This window comes from Sarcophilus harrisii, chromosome 3, assembly GCF_902635505.1.
Source record: "Sarcophilus harrisii chromosome 3, mSarHar1.11, whole genome shotgun sequence".
NCBI classification, from domain to species: Eukaryota; Metazoa; Chordata; class Mammalia; order Dasyuromorphia; family Dasyuridae; genus Sarcophilus; species Sarcophilus harrisii.
Window position 1 is genome coordinate 183529040 of NC_045428.1, and position 24020 is coordinate 183553059.

Consider the following 24020-nt stretch of genomic DNA (forward strand, 5'->3'; position numbering starts at 1 on the left):
CTATCTCCTTCTGGCCTTGAATCTTGGGAACAATAGCAACAGCTTTGGGAGTGAGAGCATTCCTGGTCTTTAGTAACTGTGGTTAGGTTTAGTCTCCACAGGGATTAATTCCCCTGGATGATAGTTAGTGTAGGATTGAGCATGTACATTGGGCATTCCTTTTCTGGGAGTACTTGGATATAGACTTCTGGGTTATCCCCACTAGAGTCTGAGTAGAGGAGATGGTTGAGATAGTTATGCTTTTGCCCACCTGGTACATGCCATGTATGGTCATTCTATCAATGTACATTGTTGTTTTGACTAAGATAGCATGGTTAGCCACAGGCAGTAGTTTATCTTTTGGTGTTAATTTTTTTTTTTACCAAATTTGTCCAAATTTATGGTCAGGTATTTGCTGTTCTCTAATGATCCTTCAAAAGAAATGCTTATTAAGTTATTACTGAGACATATCAGAATCTGGGGGGTGGGTTGGGGAGAGACAAAGAATTTCCCTTTAAGAAAACTCCCAAAGACTGCCACGATTCCTTTGCTTTACTGGATTTAACTTATATCAAATATGCCTTGAATTTGTACAGTTATTTAATGTAAAATTTTTATAGGATCTTCAAATTTATCTAGTTCTATTTCTTTACCATGAAGAAATCCCCGCTGTAGCATCACTGACAGATGGTCATCTAGTTTCTGCTTGAACACTTCAGTGACAAGGATAGCTTACTGACAGAAGGCAGACTGTTCCATGGTTGGATAGCTCTGGTTACAGAATTAAACTTTATGGATCTTGGGCATCTTTCTTTTCACCAAGTCGGATGTATGATTATTTGAATTTTTAGAATAAATTAAAATGGAGGTAATCATTAGCTTTACAAAGGGAACCTATCTGGCTGACCAAATAGGATTATTAAATAACTGTTTTATATACAGGGGGTGTCAGACCCTGGTGCTAGAAAGATGAAAAGTAAAACAGTCCCTGCTTCAAGGATCTTACAGTCTTGGTTGTGGAGTATTCACATTTTGAACAATTAAGTGTGGTTGACTCATTTTTAGTAGTATCTAATTCTCTAATATCCCATTTAGACTTTTCTCAGCAAATATACTATAAGAGTTTGCCATATTCTTCTCTAGCTCATTTTACAGATGAGGAATTGAGGCAAATGCACTTAAGTAACTTGTTCAGGGTCACACAGCTAGTTTCAGCCGCATTCGAACTCCAAGGCCAGTACTCAGTGGATTCACTGTGCCACTTAGGTACATAAATAATTAAGTATATAGATGGTAATTTAGGAAGTGAGAGGACACTTGAAAATTAGGAATTAACTCCTGAACTAAGCCTTAAAATAATTTTATTGGAACGGTGAGAGGAGAGAGAAAGAGAGAGAGACAGAGACAGAGAAACAGAGAGAGATGGAAAAAGATAGAGAGACAGAGAAAGAAATATGAGGGAGTGCATTCCAGGCATCTGAAGTGGTGACGGTGTATTTCAGACATAGAGAATGGCTTATACAAAGGCACAGAGAATGATGACCTCCGGGGAAGGCAAATAGGCCTTGAAGGCACATGAAGAAGGAAATATGAAATAAGGCTAGAGAGAGGTAAGTTAAAACCAGATTATGATATGACAAAATGAAAAGTTTCTAATTCTAGAAGAAATAAGAAATCACTGCAGTTTTTCTTCTGCCAACAGGATTTTACTACATTTACTTTAGAGACAAGCTTCCATAGTATATATTTAAAACATAATACAATTTTCCAAGTCTATATGTAATGCATAAAGTAAAGTATTGAGCAGCATATTGGAGCCAACTCTCATATAGACTATTAAATTTTCAATGTGAGCATTGAAATCAGTAATCAGAAATCAAAATGGGCAAGTACTACAAATCAGATTTTAGTTTATTGTTTTGTGGATTGTTTAAATTTAAGAAAGTGATGGAGAACATATTAATAATTCTGGTTTAAACTTATATATGTGTCTTGCAATTTCAGAGAGTATGATATTAAACATTTACTAGCAAAACTACTGAATATTCTATAGTTCAGAGTTTCTAGTTCAGAGTTTCTTAGTCAGTCAAAATTTAAGTTCCTACTATGAACAGGCATTATATGAAGCACCTGAAACACAAAGACAAAAGACAATCCCTGCCCTGAAGATTACAGTCTTATAGGGAAGATAACAAATATATATGAAAATATTTGTATGTGAGCAAGGAGTAGATTATGCAGGACTTTAAAACACCAAGTAGAGAACTTTATATTTGACCCTGGGATAGGAAGCTATTGAAGTTTATTGATAAAGGGAATTATGTGATTTGACCTCAGCTTTAAAAAGATCATACTGAGAGCAGAAAGGAGACTGGAATGAAATAGAGATTTGTGGAAGGCAGATGATTTGCAGTTGCAATAATTTCAGGTTAGAAATTATGAGGAATTATCTCAAAAAAAATTTTTTTTGTGTATTTTGTTTTGCTGTGGGTTTAGTATGTCCAACGGGTCTTTTAACTTTTAGTGAAACTTAGAAAAGGGAGATTTTAAATTCAGAACAGAAAACTCAAAATGTAATAAAATAAGGAATAGAAAATAGGAATCATTTTGGGAAAATAGTAGAAATTGATTTGGAATTTATTCATTCATGAGGTGACAACAAACTCACGAAACATATTTTGAAATTTAAACCTGGAGTGTTTGTTTCTCTAATATCATCATTATTGTAGTCATAAGAGATCGAATTCATTATTCATTTTTAGGCTTCAAGATTCTTTTAATATGTTAACTCATTTACCTAATTCTTTGTTATATAAATAATGGGAAAATATGAATGCATCTGGATAGAATGAAAACTCTAGACATTTTTGTGAAGACTTTAGTATATCAATAATATGTTAATATTGTAGATGATGAATGATAAATATGGGAATTTTTTGTGTGGAAAGTAAGATGTCTGCTTTTATTATTTTTTTTGTTTTTAATTTTATTAGTGTGGGGATCTCCCAGCAGAAAAACTATCTTCAATAATATCATCAGCTCATTTATTATGAAAAAATATTAAAGACTGCTATTCAGAGCCAACTAAAATAATAACCCAGAACTTTGTAAAGTATATTAATTGGGAAATTTAATTAAATTTGAAATTAAAAGTTAGAGGTGAATATTATAACAAACATTTTTATTGCAGCTTTTATAACACAAGAGCTACTCATTTGCTTTCCTAAATAAATATCATTTAAAAAATTGTACAAACTGTTTTTAGATCCATATTACCAAGGATATAGGGAAGTTTTTAATTATAAGAGAATTTTGAAATATTATCAAGTATATAGTGTTTTTGACCCTCAATTTATTTTTACATAATTAATTCATCCTTTTTTACATTTTTTGCAAAAATATACCTAGTAGGTAAGATTCTGATGAGTATGGGTTGAAGTATATTTTATGATCTTAATGGAAGATATTGCCTGACATTTTAGAAAAACCAATATGCCAAAACAACAGGATCAAGAATACAGAATGATATTCTACTGGGAACCCTTCTGTATATTACAGCACTTAAGAAATTAATTCCTCTAGCTTAATCTTATCTATGCAGGTTCATTAGTGCCCCAAGATATAAAGTTCAAATTTGAATACAAATAATATGCAAATAATCCTATACTTGCTATTTACCTGCTTTAATTTGAGATTAATTTCAAAATTTTGAATTACAGACATTATTAACCAAAGGTCTGGAAAACAATAGCAGCAGCAACATCTCTAGTTTAATATGTACAGCTTCTTTCCATGTAATGTTCCACGCTATGCGGATGCTTCTAGGGAAACATCATCAAAAATGATGATCTATATTTAAATAGAAAGTTCTTTAAATACCAATATGAGAATCTTCATCTTTATACCTTCTTCCTCCCCTGCATGTTAAGTGATAAAACACAAGCAATATTTGCAATAAAAGCAGCCCAGTATTTGCTAGTTTGATAAACAGTGAGAAAGACCAGGGTTCCCAGCTCTCAGTAATGACTACCTATCTTTAAAACTACAGTCATCCCAGGAATTGGACCATTTTCCATTTTTCTGTATAATCCCTAAGTCTCATAATAAGCTACAATGTTTAAAGTCCCTAAACTGTATAGTCTTAACATAGAGTGAAAGCTAACTCAGAAATTTTTATCTGAATGAGAGAATGGAGGGAAAGAAAGATTTTGTCACTATTAGGTAGTTTGTTATACAGATTTTTGGAGTATACAGGGTTGTGAAATGGCAGGTTTGTGTTCACAATGTAATAGATTTCAAGGATGACTCTGAAAAGAGAATATTGATAATTTTACTGGAGTACTTATTTTATGCATAAGATTAAGCATAAACGCTTAAACAAAATATAATAATAATTAACTAAAAATAAACCAATTTGAGCAGACCTTTAATTAACATATTCTCCATTTTATTTGACTTCTTTATAACCCAAGTAACTTTTCAACATTGACCCTTGCAAACACTTCTGTTCCAACTTTTCCCCTCCTTTCTTCCACCCCCTACCCTAGATGGTAGGCAGTCCCAAACATGTTAAACATGTTAAGATATATGTTAAATACAATATATGTGCACATATTTATATAGTTCTCGTGCTGCACCAGAAAAATCAGTTTTAGAAAGGTAAAAATAACCTGGAAAGAAAAAATAAAATGCAAACAAATAACAGAAAGAGTTAAAATATTATATTGTGGTCCACAGTCATTTCCCAGTGTTCTCCTGCTGAGTGTAGCTGGTTCTGTTCATCACTGATCAGTTGGAACTGAATTGGATCCTCTCATTGCCGAAGATAGCCAATTCCATTAGTATTGATCCTCATAAAATACTGTTATTAAAGTGCATACTGATCCAGCACACATTCGTTTGTACCATGCTCTCCCTTGACTCTTGCTCCTAATTGATAACACATTTAGGCAAATCACCAAATCCTTTTCAGCTCCCATTCTCCAAGTGGTGGCTATATGGCACCAAGTACTTTGTGCTGCCCCAACATTTTGCCGATTACCCAACTTCTCCATTTTTTCTTTTTGTCACCAGTCTAGGAAGCCTGATCCTCCCATGCACCTTAAAGATTTTTGAGATGGGAAGTTCAAGATGAAAGGGGTCTATTGGGGGGGGGGATGGGGAGGGAATAAATCTGCCTCCTCCTCCCTTAGTACCTGAACATGTTCCGAGAAGTGAAATGATGCCTAGCCAAGAGTCAAAAGACCTGAGCCTGGGCGCTGTCCCTAATTTAATATGTCTGTTCCCTACTTGATTCTGTTTTTCCAACTGTAAATCAATGAAGACAATGGGAGGATTGGACTTTGAAATCCTTTCTAGCTTTGACAGTCTGTGCTGCAAAGTTGTGTGATGTAATGGGAACAGCACTAGAGTTCAAATAAGGACCCCACTCCACCCCCAATTCTCTGCTACTTGAAGATCTGCCCAGTTCTTGCATTCTAGGCCTTCTCCCCAAGGTTGCCCCAGAATCAGTCCCCTATAGAGAACCATGGTGTTACTCTGACATACATACCCGACTTTACTGGGAAGACAGCATGAACACAGGGTGCCCCCATTCTCCACCCATTCGGATAGAAGAGATGGAGAGGAACCAATGAATGGTTGTTATTTTCAGGACTCCAGCACTCCATGCATCCCCCATGAACCAGGGAGAATCTGCTGAAGTGACTCTCAATCATCTCTGGCCAATTGCTAGATTTTCAGTGTGTATATGTGTACTTTGTTAATGGGCAAACCTTAAAAATAAGGGCTTGATTTATTATTTTGTTAACTATCTAGCCATAGGAAAGTAATGGAAAAAATGTAAATGATTAAGTCAAATTTAAAAGGAAATTTAAAAGTTCTGCTCTTTTCATTTAGCATCTGTTCATATAAGTCTCTCCAAGCCTCTCTGTATTCATCCTATGGTCATTTCTAACAGAATAGTAATATTCCATAACATTAATATACTATAATTTACTCAGCCATTCTCCATTTGATGGGCATCCATTCAATTTCCAGTTTCTAGTCACTACAGAAAGAGTTGCCACAAACATCCTTGCACGTACAGATCCCTTTTCCTTCTTTAAGATTCTTTGGGATATAAGCCCAGTAGTAACACTACTGGATCAAAGGGTACTCACAGTTTGATAACTTTTTTTTTTATTACAGCTTTTTATTTACAAGATATATGCATGGATAATTTTTCAGCATTGACTCTTGCAAAACCTTCTGTTCCAACTTTTCCCCTCCTTCCCCCTACCACCTCCCCCAGATGGCAGTAGACCAATACACTTTAAATATGTTAAAGTATATATTAAATGCAATATATGTATGCATAACCCTACAGTTATTTTGTTGTGCAAGAAGAATCAGACTTTGAAATAATGTTCAATTAACCTATGAGGAAATCAAAAATGCAAGTGGACAAAAACAGAGGGATTGGAAATGCTATGTAGTGGTTCACATTCATTTCCCAGAGTACTTTTGCTGGGTGTAGCTGGTTCTATTCATTATTGAACAAATAGAACTGATTTGGTTCATCTCATTGCTGAAGAGAGTCACATCCATCAGAATTGAACATCATATGGTATTGTTGTTGAAGTATATAATGATCCACTGGTCCTGCTCTTTTCACTCAGCATCAGTTCATATAACTCTCTCCAAGCCTTTCTGAAATCATCTTCTTAGTCATTTCTTACAAAACAATAATATTCCATAACATTCATACACCACAATTTATTCAGTCATTCTCCAAATGATGGGCATCTAGTCAGTTTCCAGTTTCTAGCCACTACAAAGAGGTCTGCCACAAACATTTTTGCACATACAGGCCCCTTTCCCTTCTTTAAGATTCTTTGGGATATAAGCCCAGTAGTAACACTGCTGGATCAAAGGGTATGCACAGTTTGATAACTTTTTGATCATAGTTCCAAATCACTCTCCAGAATGGCTGGATGTATTCACAATTCTACCAACAATGTATCAGTGTCCCAGTTTTCCCACATCCCCTCCAACATTAACCATTATCTTTTCTTGTCATCCTAGCCAATCTGACAGATGTGTAGTGGTATCTCAGAGTTGTCTTAATTTGCATTTCTCTGATCAATGATGATTTGGAACACCCTTTCATATGAATAGGAATAGTTTCAATTTCATCATCTAAAAATTGTCTATTCATATCCTTTGACCATTTATCAATTGGGGAATGGCTTGATTTCTTATAAATTAGAGTCAATTGTCTATATATTTTGGAAATGAAGCCTTTATCAGAACCTTTAACTGTAAAAATTTTTTCAAAGTTCATTGCTTCCCTTCTAATCTTGTCTGCATTTGTTTTATTTCTACAAAAGCTTTTTAACTTGATATAATCAAAATTTTCTATTTTGCAATCAATAATGATCTCTTTGGTCACAAATTCCCTCCTCTTCCACACATCTGAGAGGTAAACCATCCTAGGTTCTTCTAATTTATTTATAATCTCATTCTTTATGCTTAAATCATGAACCCATTTTGATGTTATCTTAGTATATGGTGTTAAGTGTGGATCAATGCCTAGTTTCTTCCATACTAATTTCCAAGTTTTCAAGCAGTTTTTGTCAAATAGTGAATTCTTATCCCAAAAGGTGGGGTTTTGGGTTTGTCACTATAGTTATTGACTATTTTGTCCTGTGAACCTAACCTATTCCACTAATCAACTAGTCTATTTCTTAGCCATACCAAATGGTTTTGGTGACCGCTTCTTTATGATATAGTTTTAGATCAGGTACAGTTAAGCCACCTTTATTTGATTTTTTTTTATTAGTTCCCTTGAAATTCCTGACCTTTTGTTCTTCTAGATGAATTCTGTTATTTTTTTCTAGGTCATTAAAATAGTTTCTTGAGAGTCTGATTGGTAAAGCACTAAATAAATAGATTAGTTTAGGTAGTAGTGTCTTCGTATGGAAAGTGTTTTGTAGTTTTGCTCATATAGTCCCTGAACTTCCTTTGGCAGATAGATTCCCAAATATTCTATACTATCAGCAGTTAGTTTAAATGCAATTTCTTTTTGTATCTCTTGCTGTTGAGTTTTGTTAGTGATGTATAAAAATGCTGAGGATTTATGTGAATTAATTTTATATTCTGAAACTTTGCTAAAGTTGTAGATTATTTCTAATAGCTTTGTTGTTGATTCTCTGGAGTTCTCTAAGTATACCATTATATCATCTGCAAAAGTGATAATTGGGTTTCCTCATTACCTACTCTTACTCTTTTATTTTTCATCTCTTATTCCCATAGCTAGCATTTCTAAAACAATATTGAATAGTAATGGTGATAGTGGGCATCCTTGTTTCACTGCTGATTTTATGGGAATGGTCACAGTTTATCATTTTACATATGATGCTTACTGATAGTTTTAAATAGATGCTATTGACTATAAGGAAAAGTCCATTTATTCCTATACTCTCTAGTGTTTTTAATTGGAATGGGTGTTGGATTTTATCAAATACTTTTTTCTGCATCTATTAAAATGATCTTATGGTTTATGTTAATTTGGTTATTGATATAGTCAATTATGTTAATAGTTTTCCTAATATTGAACCAGCCCTGCATTCCTGGTATAAATCCTACTTGGTCATGGTGTATTATCTGGGGATGATTTTCTGTAATCTTTTTGCTAGTATTTTATTTAAGATTTTTACATACATGTTCATTGGGGATATTGGTTTATAATTTTCTTTCTCTGTTTTCATCCAACCTGGTTTAGATATCAGTGTCATGTCTGTGCCATAAAGGAATTTGGTAGGAACTCCTTCAATCACTATTTTTTCAAATTGTTTATATAGCATTGTAGTTAATTCTTTAAATGTTTGGTAGAATTCACATGTAAATCCATCTGATCCTGGGGATTTTTCTGAGGGGGTTGAGTAATAGATTATTCTATTTCTGTTTCTGAAATGGGACTGTTTAACCAATTTATGCTTTCCTCTGTTAATCTGGGCAACCTATATTTTTGAAGGTATTCATCCATATCATTTAAGGTATCAAATTTATTGGCATAAAGTTGGGCAAAGTAACTCCTAATTCTTGCTTTAATTTCCCCTTCATTAGGGGAAATTTCTTCCTTTTCCTTTTTAAGACTAACAATTTGATTTTCCTCTTTACTTTTTCTAATCAAATTTACCAAGGATTTATCTATTTTGTTGTTTTATTCATAGAACCAACTCTTAGTTCTATTAATACAATAATGTTTTTTACTTTCAATTTTATTAATCTCTCGTTTCATTTTTAGAATTTCAAGTTTAGTGTTTGATTGGGGATTTTTAATTTGCTCTTTTTCTAGCTTTTTAAATTGAAAGCCTAATTCATTGATTTTCTCTTTATTTTATGGAAGTAAGCCTCAAGAGATATAAAATTTCCCCTTATTACTGCTTTGGCTGCATCCTACACACTTTGATATTGACGTCTCATTATATTCATTCTCTCAGGTGAAATTATTGATTGTGTCTATGATTTGCTATTTCACCCATTCATTCTTTAGGATGAGATTATTTAGTTTCCCATTACTTTTTGGTCTATTTCTTCCTCACTTTTAGTTGAATGTCATTTTTATTGCATTGTGATCTGAAAAGAATACATTTACTATTTCTGCCTTTCTGCATTTGAATTTGAGGTGTTTATGAACTAATATGTGGGTCAGTTTTTGTTTAGGTTCCATGAACTGCTGAAAAGAAAGTGTACTCCTTCCTGTCTCCATTTAGTTTTCTCCAAAGATCTATCATACCTAACTTTTCTAGTCTTCTATTTACCGCTTTAACTTCTTTCTTATTTATTTTGTGTTTTTTCTTTTAATCTGCTTCTGAGAGTGCAATGTTGAGATCTCCCATTATCATAGTTTTGCTGCCTATTTCTTCTTGCAGCTTTTTTAACTTTTCATTTAGGAATTTAGATGCTACACCATTTGGTGCTAGCAATATTGATATTGCTTCATTATGCTACCCTTTAGCAAGATATAACGCTTCCTTATCTCTTTTAATTAGATCTATTTTTGCTTTTGTTTGATGTTGGAATACACTCCAGTGGCTACTGGAGATCCAATCCAAAATGGATCTTCTCTTGTGAGAAGATGATACAAGGAGTCTGAGAGGCAATTGCTGTTCTCTGAGCTCTCTGACTGAGAGACCATTGAATACAATGGTCTGACCTCTCACCTCTTCCCTCTGCCTCCAATTTATCTCATTCCTGGTCCGCAAGACCTGTCTCAGCAAAGGTTGTCCTGTAACTCCTTCAGATGATATGATTGACAGCTGTGAAGGCTCTTGGAGAATTGACTTGTCCCTTAACACTTGATCTGAGATCAGGATGGCTATCCCTACTTTTTTGACTTCACCTAAAGCATAGTAGATTCTTTTTTTTTTTACTTTTTACCTTTTGCTTTTATTATATATATATATATATATATATATATATATATCACCCTCCTTCAAGTGTGTTTCCTATAAACAACATATTGTAGGATTCTGACTTTTAATTGTCTGCTATCTGCTCTGCTTAAGGGGGGAGTTTACCCCATTCACATTTATGGTTAAAATTACTAATTCTGTTTTTTCTGCCATTTATTAATCCCAGATTATGCTATTCTATTTTTTCTCCCTTACCCCCCTTCCCAATATTAAATTTGTGAGTGCCACTTGCTCATGCAGCACTCCCTCTTTAGGATCCCTCCCCTATCTTACATTCCCTTCCCTGTTCTTAAACCTTTCCCTTACAATTTCTGTATTCCCTTCTATTTAGCCTACTCCTTCCCTTTTTGCTTTTCCTCTCCCACTTTTCAATGAGGTGTTAGAAGTTTCTTTGTAAATAGAATATGTCTAATATTTTCTCTTTGAGCCAATTCTGATGAGAGTAAAATTCACATTATGTTCATCCCTCTCCCTTCTTTTCTGTCACATACCCCTTATCTAGAGGGATAGAATAGAAACAATCCTTAATGTCAGTTACCCAAAGAGGCCATTCTCTAGGCAACTGAGTAGGAGATAAAAGTCCAGGCTGAAGAGTTCCCATAGTTTCCATCTGTTCATTTACCTTTCTTAAATCAGTCAACTTCCTCCATTTTCCAGATTTCTTTCTTACAACAAATACTGGGGAATTCCAAGGACTTAGAGAAGGTAGTAAGTGTCCTTGGTCAAGTTGCTGGGGTATCTCAGTTGTCCCAGCTGCAAACAACTCTATTCTCCCCAATTTTAATCCCTTTCTGCCATCAAACTGCTTCCTGGATGATTGGTCATGTCTGGGTATTGAACTTCTAAAGGCTGTTTGGGTGTAGCATTGGCTGCCATCATGCCCCAAGTATTTTTTGCCTTGGGCCCTGGGTCTGGGTCCCTCATCCTATTTCCCTGAATCAGTCTCCATTCTGATGCCCAATGGAAGCCTCCGTTTCTTTTTGGACATGGGGTATTGGTCTTGTTCTCCCACCCTGTTTTCCCACTCTGTCTCTATGCCAACATTGAGCTTTCAGATGCCCCATTTTACCACATTGATTTTACCACATCTTTAGAAGTCCTTTGCCAAAAGTGACCCTGTCTTCCCATGTTCAGATCTTCGTATCAGATCCTGGCTATAAAAGGTATTTGTGCCCACTGTACACAGCATCTTATGATATCCTCTAAAGGAGCATCCTTGAGTAGTCCTAGTATAATTCTTCTACAAACCTCATTAGCATTTTCTTTAGCAAGTTGCCTTATCGTAATGTCTATTACTGCATTTTCACCAGTAGTTCCTATGACAGCTGTCTGCAAATGTCAGACAAAATCAGCAAAGGGTTCATTTGGCCCTTGTGCTGTTTTTGTGAAGGCTTTACCCTTGTCATGTTTACTGGGGAGAAAACCCCATGCTTTGATAGTAGCAGCAGCAATTTGCTTATATGTTGTTATGGGGCAATTAATCTGTACTGAAATGTCTGCATAAGAATTTACACCTGTTAGTTGGTCATAGGTAATTGGAGTATTAACTCCACTATGACTATTTTGTTCGGCTTGTATTTTACAGAGTTCACTATATTCAGAAAGCCACAAGAAGTTTTGTCCAGGTTCTAAGCATGTCCTTGTTATATATTTCCATTCACTAGGGGTTAAAATTTCATAAGCCAAATTCTGAAATAACATCTTAACATAAGATGATGTAATCCTGTAAAGAGAGCAAACCTTTTTCAGATCTTTGGTAATTTCTAGATCAAAAGGAGTGTATCTTCTCCTTTCTTGACCTGAAGAGTTAAGCCGCTGAATCACAGTATACATTTCTATTCTCAAATCAACTGTATTCTGCCCTTCCTCTTTGGCTTTAAGTAGTGTCTTTTGTAATTTAGTCATAGGAGGGGGTGATTGCTGGGAGGAGGTGCTGGCGACATCACTGCCCCTCCCACTACTCCTCCTCCTTCCATCTAGGAAAGTGAAGTTGATGGGGGGGTGTCAATAATTTACTTTGTAGGTGAAGTTGAAACTGCCTGGGGAGATTGAGAATGTTGTATATATAGAATGTTTCCTTGGAAATTGAACCAGGATCTTTATCATTGTAGTATTCACATAATTGATCTCCTACTAGTTTCCAATTATCTGCCCCATATCTTCTTCCTTTAAGAACCAAGAGGACATGTATTCTAATGCTGCCAAGAGTCCAGTGATCTGCTCCCAAGGTACAAGTAAACTTTGTCCCTTGATCAACTTAGGTATGCTTTATATACCACCCCCTAATATCTGCCCCATTTCAGTCAGAAAAGGTTACTAGTTTAGCCCTTAACAAAGTAAGTTCCCTGTTTGTCTATTAAAATACTCACCCTAGTCCCTGATCACCAGGGATTTCTTCAGTGAAATTAGGGTCCTTGGTCCATACGTTGGGCACCAAATGTGAGGACCAAATTAGCACCCTGGATGTCTTAGAATCAACTGGAGTCAGGATAAACAAAAGTCCTTGGTCTTTATTCTTGGTTTTTAGGGATAGAAGTGAAGGTAATGGACACAAGCTCTCCACAACTTCCCTTTTCCTTGTCCACTGCAAAAGTGACTCTGGCTTGTCTTACTCCACCCCCTAATCCCTCCTACAATTATCTGTATACACCAAAAGATCGGGCCAGCACTGAATAGTGGGAAGGACCATTTTCAAAGCATATGCTAATAGAGTATTATCCAATGCGTAATTAGCCTTAAGTGCTCGGTTGTCTGATTCCAGTGTACATACTCAGAGTTTCAGCCCTTTACACCCTGTGTTTATAACAGCTTTTCTATTGATCTACTGGCTTGTTGCCAGAGCAGAGTAGCTGACACTGGTAAAGATCTCCCTGCAAATTTTCATCCTGTGAAGGCGATCCCCTCAAGTCTGCTCAGCATGAGATGTTTCCTATGCTCTCAATGCCTACGTGCCTGATTCTACACCTGGCCTAGCTATCCCTGCCTCCGAGCAAAAACAGACCTTTTGTGGCAAAATTTTGAAATTATCTTCTGCTCGTAATGTGTTGTACTCCCAATATTCATGGTTTTTAACAGTCAAGCACTAATTCCGAGGCTGAATTTCATAAAAAATAATTTGAGGGTAAAGGAGAGCTTAAATAGACTCATGTGTCCTCTCTGCCATCTTGGCTCTGCCCACCTCCCCTCCCCAAAGGATTTTTTTAGATATATTTGCAACAGAAATATTGTTTACAGTTTTGGTAAACTCTAATTAAAACATGGTTGATATTTGTGCTTTTTTCATTTGTATGTGTCCTCTCCTCCCATCATCTGCAGATAACTGATCCATGAACTATTTAAAATGTACTGCAGTGTTCTGTCACCATATGGCTGATCTCACAACCCCTTAACTCATGCTGTGTTCACATAATGGATCTTGTTGAGGGGGGAAAAAACACTTTTACAATCTTTATTGGGTGACTTACTTTCCATTTATCCAGGACACAAAAAATTCTAAATAATCTAGGACAAAAACAGGAGGGATGAACAATTGAGAATAATCTACAAATGAATTTCTTTTTCTAAATCAAATACAGTTCTCTTTCTTGATAGTCCCTGTTCAAAAATGAATTTAGGAAAGACTGGCAATAAAGTAAGTATGAATTGAGAATGTCAAAACAAAGACAATGTCCTTTAAAAATTTATGTCAAATGATCATTTGAAAAGTGAATGAATGGGGTTTCAAATATTGTGGAGTACCTTCTATAAAATCTTAAGTTACATAAATAATAATACCCAAAAAGAGTATCCTATGATTGTAAAACTCACACTAAAATGTAGGCAAAATGATTAGTAAATTCAATGTATTACCCAGTGATGAATGTGTAACACACTGTAGATTTAAAGATAAAGGGAAAATAATTCTAACCTTTTGAGGAATTTATATTTTACTAGAGAAAGAATCTGTACATTTAGATGAATGACATAAATAAGACAGGAAATGATGGGAACAAAGGACAAAACTAAGTTCTGTGAAATATTTTACAAAAAAAAGTTCAGGGCAGCTAAATGGTGTAGTGGTGAAAATGCTAGATCTGGAGTCAGAAATTCTTATCTTTCTGAGTTCAAATCTAACCTCAGATACATACTAGCTGGGTGATCCCTAGCAAGTCTTATAACCATCTTGGTCCCAGTTTGCTCATCTGTAAAAATGAGTTGGAAAATGAAATGGCAAACCACTCCTTGTCAAGAAAACACCAAAACGACCAAAGGTCACAAAGAGTTGAACATGACTAAAAAGCAACTAAGTAACATATATATTTGAATGTAAAGAGACTTTGACTTCATTCTATCATAGTGAGAATTCTTATTATGTCTCATTTCTTCCTCTATGTCTTAGGGGTAATTCTTGAGCATTGAACATTTCTCTTCTTTAATATTATTAGCACTGACCTCTCCTTCACTGTTAATTGCTAGTGATTACAATGCCAGTTCTTTTTAACAAATTAACATCTATTAACTTTATAAAGATATAATTACTTCAATATAAAAAGATCAGAAATATAAACAGCACCTGGAGGACTCACTTTTTCCTATATAACCTTGGTTATTAGAGAGATGAAGTCAAGCAACACCATTTTAACACAATATTCACTCCATCAAATTCATTTCTAAAAGTTCTGTTGCCATTGGATGAGTTTGAATCTCAATTGCTGATGGGCTGTGTCCAAAAGGTTGTTTCTCAGGGCCTTGATACTGGGTTAGTTAACATGGATTCAGCTCCCACACCTCCTGGTAGCTTACTTTTCTGATTCTTTAAAGCACACAAAAATTTTGGCTAAATTGCTCAAGCTAAAACAGCAAAGCATGGACATAATGGAGGCAGAAGCATCATCAGGCCCATTCATTTATGTTACACATTATAAAGACCTCAGTGAAGAAATGAAGACATAAGGCCTCTTTCCCACTAAGGACCTCAAAGTCAGACTAGTTAAATAGTATCATTTGAAGGCACCCCAATTCTGGCTCTGCAGGCAATTCAAAAGAATGAGTAAACTAGAACCAACTAAAGAATGTTTGTCCAAATCAGGATATTTACCTTAAATTTCATTATGTCTCCCTGAAAGTGAGGTCTCCAATCTCTTCCACATGGAAAGTTCCATTAGTTTCTACTCTCTTCCCTGTTAAGAAAAAGGGGGAAGGGGGAGAAAAGAAGAGAAAAGTAGGAAAGGAGAAAAGAGGAGAGTAAAGCAATATGTTCAGCAGATTGGCCAGAATGAATTTTAAATATGTTGACTATGTGACCAATCCAGAACCGTCCTTTGGGTCCCAAAGAGACATAAGCACTATCATTTCACTTGATACTCTAATGCCAACTTGCAGGAAAAAAAAACAACAAAAAAGAATATTTAGGTGCAAATTAATTCTGTTCTCCAAAAGATGATTTGCTATTTCCTAGACATTCCAGATTAATGTATTAAAATAGTACGGTCAGTGAAGTCAGGTCTCAACTTAAACTATGGCTTAAACCATAGTTGACTGTATGTTCCTAGGCAAGTCAGTTAACCTTGCTATATCTCAGTTTTTATGACTAGAAAATAGATATAATGTATTTCTACCTGAGTCATAAGTTTGTTGTGAATTAAAACATTTGTAAAACTTAAAAAAAGAAAAAAAGGAAATTAAAAAAGGAAAAATTCTCAAAACAAAATATCAGTATTCATTAAGAAACTGCTGCCACTTGTGGTAAATGACCTTTACAATCTAGCCTCATTTTACCTTATCATCCTTATTACATATTACTCCCATTTTCAATACTTATACATAAACACACACAAACACAGAGTCAATATGATCTTCATAAAGTTCTATATACATGGCACATTTCCCCTCATTTTTGAGAATATACGAGCTATCCCTTATTTCTGGAATGTACTTCTTTACCACCTCTAATTCAATCAATCAATAATAATCACTTATTAAGCTCCTATTATGTGCCATTATGTTCATAGACACTCTTTGTCTTTCAAGTCTCAGCTCATATTCTAATTCTACCCTTTATATGAAATCTCTCCAATACTTTGCTTCCACATTCCATCATCATGATGTTATATGATGTTTTTCTTATATACACATGTGATGTCTCCTCTTACTAGAATACAAACTACTTAAGAGTAAGGACCATTACTTCTTGGTCCTTTTTATTCTTTTATTCTTTACTAGGTAGGACAGTTTCTGACAAGGATCACATGGCTAACGCTTACTAAAAGTTTCTTAATTGATACCAATCAATTCTAGAGAAGTGATTTCTTTATAAAATATCTACAGTGGGATCCAGTTCAGTGGCAAAATGCATATCCATTAATGTTTACACCTAACTCTTTTTATAATGTAACTTAATCTTAAAGGAATACTGAAAGCAATCTGGGAGACCTAGATCCAAACTTGCCTCTTACTATGTATCCCTGAGCAAATTATTGATCTCTCAATGCCTCAGGCCTCTAAGTTTCTAAATGTCAGAATAATTGTCAAAGAATTACAGAATGATGAAAATCAGAATTCTGAATAGGCAAATCCATACATACATATTTTGATAAATATATATTTGCTTTGTATTTCAAACATGAAGAAATAGATTTGATAACATTTAAAATATATCTTCTATCCCTCTATACAAAGCAACAAAATTGCTATTCTGTAAAGTACAGAGTCAGGTATTCAAATTATACAAGCACTTATTATCAAAATGAACACAGCTGATGATTCATCAGTATAGTATTTTCATTCAGAACATCCTAGTCCCTTACTTCAGTGGGCCTGAAAGGTGACCTAAAAATAGTTAAGGATGTGAGGATGGTGCCTAAAATGCATACCTAGCAATTGATTTAAAGGAAAATGTTCTTCCTGCACTGGCAGTTAAGTTTATGGTATCAACCAGTCTAGAGGAATGGCAGCAAGCGTCAGTAAATGCCTACACATCTTGCATTAACATTTATAGTTTGTATTTAATAATGTATTCTTCATGCTAAATAAGTTTCTGAAACTTATTTCATCTGATTTGAGATGTGATTTGAGAATTGCCAATATGTTGAGCAATGTGCTGCAAAATTGTCTGTTTTCATCTAAGTTCCTCTGCATCATCTTTAGCTTGCTGTGTACCTACTTTTTTTCATACAGTCCTATTCAGCAAATCATAGAATACATTCTTGTGTCTCCAATTACAACAGTATACTAAAGGGATTGTTTTAGGAGATATATTTTGAGTCCAGTAAACAAAACACACAGATGGCCTATCTGCCGCATGGTAACAAAACAGAATCTGGAAGACAAAAAATAGACAATATAGATGACCACTCTTGAAATAAGTCTCTGGTGGTCCCAGAAGAATCTCTGGTTTACTCATTAAACCTCTCTAATATTATAGTTGTTGTGCGAAGTTCCATTTGAACTTAAATTGCATTGAGTACTCTCAGTTTTGTATTACTCTTTGTTGAAATGCAAGCACTCCTGAAAACAGTTAATATTAAGGATTTTTTTGCCTATAATTTATAATTGTGACAATTAAAATTTTTTTCCATAGCCAAGTTTTGATAGAGAAAGGGAGAAAACAGTATGTGATGATACTATTGAAAATGCACTGCATTTTGAGTCAAGGGACTTAGGTTGAAATACTAGCACTACCACGTTATGACTTTGGGTAAATCCTTGAAGCTCTCTCTTTATCATTTACTTATCAAAAAGTGAGAAGGTTGGAATGGATGGCCTCTTCTGTGTAACTATAGGATAAATAAAGTAAAATAATTTTAAAATGGGTGGGAAAAAAGCTCTATGTATTTCTGAAAAAGTGCAAATTTTCAAAGTATTAAAGAAAATTAATTAACTTCATAGATTAGTGGCTGTGCCTACCATTTAGAAGAGCTGCTATTAGTTTGTCAGATTAAATGGCCAACCCATAGGTTTCTGTCCAGACACATATTCCAGACTCCTCTAATTTATTAACTACAGGAATTAAGAATTTAACTAAAATCTACTCAGTTTTCTAGAGAAGGGGAAAAAAGAGACTAATTTTATCACCAGTCAATTAGTCAATCACACCACTACTCGGTGATGAAATTAGAAATGCAAAAGAAACAATAATTTAAAATGGTTATTGATTCCATAATTTTGCTTTACAAAGAACTTTATTTTATTTAAGCCTCCCAATTTATATATATGAGTCATAAAAGTGACTAGTTTAACCCTTACTGAATCTTCCTACTTGCCTATTTTTATACTCACCTTATTCCTAAGGTCATGGGGACTCCTCTAATGAGCTTGCCATCATGTCAGAGCAGCTGTGCCTTGGGCCTTATGTCTAGGATCCCATGTTTAAGGCCCTATGTTTAGGCACCAAAATGTACTGTGCTTTCTAGAGCCCCACACTGGGGTGTCAAAATGTGCTGTTCTGGACTAGTTCTCTAGAGGATCGTGGGACCAGCCTGAGTCCTTGGTCTTAGAGGAAAAATGGTAGGGCAGGGACCCACATGGATGGTCAAATATGGAGTCCATTTATTTCAAGTTCTCTCAGCCCTAAATATTTTAGTACAATTACATTGCCTCAGCACACTGAACATGTGCTAATTATGAGCACCCTGCTATTAATATGTAAATACCTTTTTACTGCAAGTATCTCTGCTTCAAGTAGAACACAGGTTGTCATGCCCCAGGGGAGATGAAAGCCAAATCAGACATTGTTGACAGGTTCCCTCTGGACTGAAGGGTCTTATACCTCACCAAGAATTCCCCTACTGTCTATGGCCCTCTACAGTTTTGGCTTATAAGAAACTTCTTGGGTTGCCTAGAGGTAAAGTGGCTTTTCCCAGACTCAAACAGCTAGTATGTGTTAGATGCAAAACTTGATTTGAACCCACTATTTCTAAGACCAGATCTCTATTCTATAGACCATGTTCTCTGTCAATTACCATTTAATCTAAAAGTAAATGTACATAGGTTAGATTTGGAGCTGACAATAGGGGTATGTGAGTCAAAATTTAAGAAAGAAAATTTTGATGAGAAAGTAAAAGTACATGGTTTTAGGAAATTTAAAAATGTTTTCTCCTAGAAATCACAAAGAAATATGAAGAGGGTAAAAAAAAATGTCATTAACACATAAAAATGTAAAAATCATTGGGAAAAACTCAATTCAACAAGGCAGAATAATAAGAAAGATTATACTAAACTTAAGATAAAAATCTTGGACTAAAATATCAACAAATTAAAATGTTTTTGGAGAAATGGGGCATTTCTGGTATTTCTAAGCTAAGATAATTCAAACCATAGTTTGGGAAGAAAACTCACTTTTATGATATATAATTTTACTACTGTTTCAAAATTAATTACTTCCTTGATCACATCACATTAGTGTAAGACTTTAAAATTTACAAAATTATTTCCTCACAACAATCTTAAGAAGTAGATAGTCCAAATATTATTATTTTCACTTTACAGATGAGAAAAATGAGTTCCAGAAGTTTGAAATGCCTTGCTTTACATCACCAATCTAGTTAAGTAGCAGAGAAAAGATGTGATCCTAACTCTTCTGATGCCAAATCCAACAAACAACTTTCTCTCTCCAGTGATATACTACTTTAATACATGGAACTCTTCTCTTTTTATCTGAACAGGGAAATTTATATATTGAATTTCCTTCTTGTGAACCTGTCCATTAAGTGAAATATTCAGTGATTCAACATTTTGACCTCTGTTCAAATCAATGAAGATAGAGAAGAAAGTGTTCTACTTTCTTGAAAATATATACTTTTTGATGCACAGACAAGAAATACATAGAAAGTACAAACACTGTTCTGAAAATAGTATGTATTTTTTAATTCTAAGCATGAATGTTGAATATAATTTACTGAATTAAAACATTAGGTTTATGCTATGATATATATATATATATATATATATATATATATATATATATAGTTTAGTTCTTACAGTTTCATAGTGAAGAGTTTTGTTTTGATCTCATAGTGAATATTGAAATTTCACAACCATGTCTTATAATTTGTGAAGCTTTAAATGCAACATTTGTAAACACAAGGGAATGTTTTCAGTTTTTAGTAGGGGAAGAGCAGATGGTTGGGATTAAGGGAATCACTCCTTCGTGTTTAATAATGCAGCAGGGAAGGTAGTGGCAAGCCTAACTTTCCATCAAGAGAGAATAATTTTTCAGAGCATCAGCTGGATCTTTGCTAGATAGAATGGAGTGACGAGTGTCCCTTCAGAGAAGCACCATCTGCATGGGGCTGAGTCAAGGCAAAAGATCTAACAATACTTGTAAAATACATTTTGTTCCCAATGAGCCCTATGAGGAGAAAGAAATCTTTGTATAGATAGAAGAGACAGTGAGTGAGGAAAGATTTGCAAGAAAATATACGGATGCATGATTATGATTTAGTAATGTAATAGAAATGACATTGGAAGGAGGCAAGGAGAAATACTAAGAAGCAATTGTCTTTCAACATCTTGAAAAATTTGTCTCATACTTCATGGGGAGATTGGATAGAAAATGACAGATCATTTAAAAATACAGAAACATTTAGGGAAAAAATGAGATAAATGGCTTACTGTAATGAGAAAGAACATAAAATTTCAAACAGTGAAAGAGGAAAAACTAATAATATTGATAACTAGTAAAGCTTTTTAAAATCATGCCATATATAAATGTTGTAATGAATCAAAAATTATCTTGAAACAGAATGTATCTGAACTCCATTCTGGAACAGCTCATTATTACAAGGATTTGATTATATAATGCAGTCTTGCCAAGCTCCACTCTTGAACATGTCTATGACTTCTGAGAAAATGATGATTTAATTCAACCATTCCAAAATGTTGGCACCAGTCTTTTCTTCCAATACCAAGCCATGTAGGGGTTCCACTCTATTAGCTCCAGGTATTCCCTTCATGTAGCTACTGTCAATACCATTAATGATATGAACAGAAGGAAAGCTGGTAGTAACTGTTGACCCAATAACCAACATCAGAAATTCGGTCTGTTGGATATTGTAAGTCTGAGGATATAACTTGGCTGCTTGTCTTAGGTTTCTGCCAAAAATGCTGTCAAATCTACCTCTTTCCAATAATACATGAAAGAAAGCCCAGCATATTTATGGAGATGAGCATATTAGTCATGTAGTCAAAGATCTAGGGGAGGCCACAGCTAAATGATTTCCTATAAATAGCAGCTGACTATTCTTGAATATAGAAAGTTATTTCCTAAATCCAATACTCTGTCCTCTTCTGTGTTTGGTAAGACTGCAGCATTGTTTACTGATATAATGTTACTCATCATCAATAAGAGTTTTTCCTCCTGTTTGAACAAAGCCAGTAGTGACCTCACCTTTTTGTTTGTTTGTTTGTTTTAATCCCTACATACTAAGAGTTTTCCTTTTAAAAAGCTAATTCCCACTTGCTTATTTGACGCAATATGGTATTTTGTAAAAATTCTAGAGTATATATATAGTTATATAATTAATTAATATATATTATATATGGCATATATAGATATATAATATAAAATATAACAAATATATAATATATAATTATATAATATAATACATATATATAATATGTCAAACAGCATAACAATATCATTTGGGGCAATTGCCATTTCTCTGCTTCTTTAAAAATAAGATATCTCTCCAATTGTTATTGGTTTTTTAATACCTAATCTTAGTTAATTTCTAAAATCCCTTCTAATTCTAATTTTAATGACTAGAATTTTTAGAATTATAAGATATCTTACTTAGAAAGGCACCCTGGAATAATAAATTAATAACAAGGATCAGAACTAAGAAAACTGTAGTTCAGGTTCTGGATCAGACATATCTTGATTGTCTAGGCAAAAAATAAAAAAAATACAGATAGTTCTTACTTTTTTGTAAATGGACCCTTCTTCAGACTTCTGCAAAGTTATTTTCATGTAATGAAAATTTACATTGGAAGTTTCGGAAGTCTCAAGCCAATCTCCAGTACTGTATAGGCAATGCCACTTTTGTTCTGCTTTTACTTAGAGAGGAAGTGGGTAGTGTTATTTGTTGTTGTTGTTGTTGTTGTTGTTGTTGTTGTTGTTGTTGTTGTTGTAAGGTAGAAGGTTAAGGAGAACCAAATAGAGAGGCAGGAGCAGGAGAAAGAGCAAAGTAGTGTTAACATGGATGGCCATTTTTGGAATGCAGGGTTGTTTGTTTTTTCCCCCCCACAATTCTTTATATAAATTAGATTTGTGTAATCCAACTAAACAAGTTAGGTAACACTAGATGTCACTTAGAGGAATGAGCCTGAAGTTAGGAAGACTCTTCCTGAGTTCAAATTTGGCCTTAGACATTAGCTCTGGGACTCTGGAAAAGCCATTTAAAACTGTTTGCCTAAGTTTTCTTATCTGCAAAATGAGCTGGAGAAGATCTCAAACTGTTTTATAGAGTGGTAATTATATATACAAAACAGCAATATTGTACCATGAAGAACTGTGAATGACTTAGCTATTCTCAGAAATACAGATCTAAGACATCCCAAAGGATTAATGATGAAAAATGCTATTAGTCTCCAGAGAACTGTTAATATCTGGATATAGATTGAGCCATACAAAAATAAAAATTTAAAAAGAGTTGGAGAAGAAAATGGCAAATGAATCCAATATCTTTGCCAAGAAAACCGCAAAAGAGACTCCACTGAAAAACACTGGATTCATTGGTTCATTGAAAATTCATGGCAAAGAAAAACAAAAGATAACATATAAAAAGTATAGATTTTTTAAAAATTCTTGATGTTTCTTGAATGCTAGTTGCTGAATTTTCATGCCTATATTAAGAAAAATTCACACATATACATACAAAGAGAATTTTCATATAATGTTCTTCCTAGCTCTATTTCTGTAAATATATTGTTATCTATATTTTATTCATTAATAGAAATGCATAATTCTAAAAGAAATTATAACTCTCTGGAGTCCAGAGAATTTTCACTGAGAGAACATTAATCATCATTCTTTGATATAAAGAGTATGCTTTTTCATGGTAGTTATTCAAGACTATCCATTTATCTAATTTAAGGATGTAGAATTGCCATAATATTAACTGTAGGGTGTGTTGGTGTTGAAGGGTAGCAAGTTAAATGAGAATTAGATTATGCCAGGATTTAAAATTTAATTTGCCAGGTAAGATTTTTATAAGTTATATCCTTACTATAAAGCTGCATCATGTATCTCCCATTTATTTTATAAACAATTGACAAAATAATCCCAGTGAACAGATTTTACTTTCCTCAAAAATCTTCAGTGACTCCTCATTACCTTTAGGGGAAAAACAAAACAAAACAAAAAAACCTTTCTAGCCTTGCATTTAAAACCTCTCATAATTTGTCTCCAACCTCCTTTTCCAGGCTTATTTCATTCATACCCCTTCATATATTCTTTGTTTATGGTGCTATAGTTACAATAATAACCTTCTAGAGTATCAGCTGTTTTACAAATTTATCTCTTGCCGCATATTACATTAATATACGTAAACAGCACATCTCCCATGTCTAGTATCCCAAGTCTCTGTAGGAATTCTGTAAAGT

General features: G+C 34.3%; 1 protein-coding gene and 1 long non-coding RNA gene across 4 annotated transcripts in view; one reads left to right on the forward strand and one right to left on the reverse strand.

Moving 5' to 3' along the window:
• CADM2 (cell adhesion molecule 2) overlaps positions 1-24020 on the forward strand; it is a 1401218-nt gene that overhangs the window by 764457 nt on the left and 612741 nt on the right. The window lies entirely within an intron of this gene.
• Positions 1-24020, reverse strand: part of LOC116422973 — a 136391-nt gene that overhangs the window by 51491 nt on the left and 60880 nt on the right. The window contains exon 2 of the long non-coding RNA XR_004233463.1: positions 15517-15598. This is a non-coding gene — a long non-coding RNA (uncharacterized LOC116422973). The remainder of the gene's footprint in view (positions 1-15516; positions 15599-24020) is intronic.